Source organism: Rhea americana, unplaced genomic scaffold (genome assembly GCF_003343005.1).
Source record: "Rhea americana isolate MKP2758 unplaced genomic scaffold, rheAme1 scaffold_786, whole genome shotgun sequence".
In the NCBI taxonomy this organism is placed as follows: Eukaryota; Metazoa; Chordata; class Aves; order Rheiformes; family Rheidae; genus Rhea; species Rhea americana.
The window spans coordinates 17329-19584 of record NW_028186963.1 but is presented as its reverse complement, the minus strand read 5'-3'; positions in this window follow the sequence as shown (position 1 = coordinate 19584).

Sequence of the window (2256 nt, the reverse complement as noted above, 5' to 3'; positions counted from 1 at the left end):
TTTGCAACTGCACTGATGTACTTATTACTTTCGCAGCAATCCTCCTCCTCTGCTGCATGCTACCAGATGTTAAGCTGCACAAGGCAGAGGAGGAAACCCGGGGATATCGACAGAGGAATTTGTTTGGCCTCCACGCACGCTCCAGCCTGCAGCAGCCACGGCTGTTGAACAGCTCGCCCGTCTCGGCCCGGGCCGCCGACTGTTGCCAGAGGACGGATCCGGGCTCAGGGATGGGACCTCGTGCCGCTGCCCTCTCCCTCTGCCCAATACAAGGCCACGGTGCTTCTCCCCAGAGCTGACCACTCGCTCGCACGCCAATGGCAGCCGCACGGAGCAGCACCCCTCGCCCCCATCCACAAAGGTGCTTCCCCAAGGAAGCAAAGTGCAAGCGAACCGCCAGCCCTCGCGGCGGGGCCGGGRCGTGCCGAGGGAGCCCCGGGGCTGCTCGGAGGCCTGCAGACCGCGCTCGGAGGAGCGGGGCGGCTTGCGGCGTTGGAACGAGCCCGGGAGGCACGCTTCGCTGTCCGAGACGGCGGGCCGGGGCAGAGCTCCCCCCGGAGGCAGTGAGATCATCGGCAACCGGGGCGGGAGGCAGAAAAACGAAGCATAAATCACCCCGGGTGCGATCGCCTTTCCAGTCTCTCCCGGCCCCAGCACTGCTCCCTCCCTGCACCGGGGCAGCTCTCGTTTCCCGAGCGAACGGCCCAGAGCCAGGCGGCCCCGGGGCGCCGCAGACGGTGCCGTGCGCCTGCCTGTGCACGGCCGTGGGGGGCTGCGCCGGGGCGGCGCTCGCTGGCGCCTGCTCCGAGCCCCGACACGGGGCCCCCCGCTCGGAGAAGCGGGATCTTGGCTGCGCGCTCACTGCTTCCCTGCCTCCCCGCGCACGGAAACCACTTGGAAAGGCTGGACACTGCCGGAGGGGCTGCAACTGCGCTGGAGCCGGGGGGGGGGCGGCAGGACGGCCCCCCCCAGCTCCCCCCGGCAAAGCCCCACGCACGCGGGGCCCCGCTGCTAGCGGCTCCTCCCAGCCAGCCGCCTCCGAGTCAGCCGGCGCCGGCACCGCGCCGGGAGCGTCTTGCCGGCGCCCCCGCGCCCCCCGACCCCCTTACCTCCCGCGGCCGAGGGGAGCTCCTTCCCCTCGCAGGCGCTGACCAGCCCGGCGAGAGCGAGGGCCCAGAGACCCCTCATGGTGCGGCGGYGCGGGGCCCGCGCGGGCGTCCTGCACGGGGAGACACGGGGCAGGAGTGAGGTGCCCGGGACGGGTCGTGCCGGGGAGCGCGTGCGCGCACGGGCACCGTAGCCCCGGGCCGCTCTTTAGCAGCTGCAGGGTCCCCTGGAGAAGAGACGTTCGTGGGATTTGCCCGTCCCCAAAGGGCATCTCCCTGGGGTGATGCAGGAGGAAACGGGCCGGGATTCAGCACTTTGCGACAGCCCCGTCCCCTTGACGAGGGAGCCGGCACGCAGGGGAAGCCGCCCGGGGCCAGCAGCCCCGGCTCTGCGAGGGGTCCCACCACCCCACCCGAACATGCGGCGAGGGGCACCCCGTGGGCACCAAAGCCAGCCTCCRTCCTGCAATAGCCGCAGGGTATCTGTGCAAACAGGCACGTGGCGGTTAGGCACCAGCTCGCCGTCGCAGGAGCTCGCCTGTTGCTCYGGCGCTGCCAGCGAAGCCTCTGGGCACAGAGGAGGATCCAACCCCCGCGGCCACGGCGCTGGGGGCAGCGAGCGTGGCCCCACGCACTGCGGGATCCCCCGCCCACTGCGGGAGCCCCCTCCCAGCCTGGCCCCTGCAAACGCGCAGAGCTAGCCCCCAGGGCACCACGTCTGCGGATGCAATCAACCCACCAGCCCCACCGTCTGGATTTGCCCCCAAACCCCCAGAAACCTGGGTGCTGAGCCACACCAGAGCGGATCGGGTGCTGCCTGCTCAGGAGCCCCACGCAAGGCTTCGGCCCCTCCCGCCTCGTCTCCCGGTCCCGCGTGGATCCCCGGGGTCACCCGTACCTGGCCTCCCTGCTCCCTGCTTCCTGCCACGAGGCAAGGCAGGGCCGGGGCAGCCGGAGCCGGGCGTCGCGACGGACCGGACACGCTTGGCTCCCGCCACCGCAGCCGGAGCGGGGGATGCACCGCTGCCGCTTTCACGTCACGGCGGCCGGGGGGGCCTTGTGCCCGGGGCCCCCGGCTCCCCCCTGCCTGCACCTGGCTCTGCCCCGCACGCCGCTCTCGCCTGCTCCGGCGGCCGCAGCTCCCTGCCCT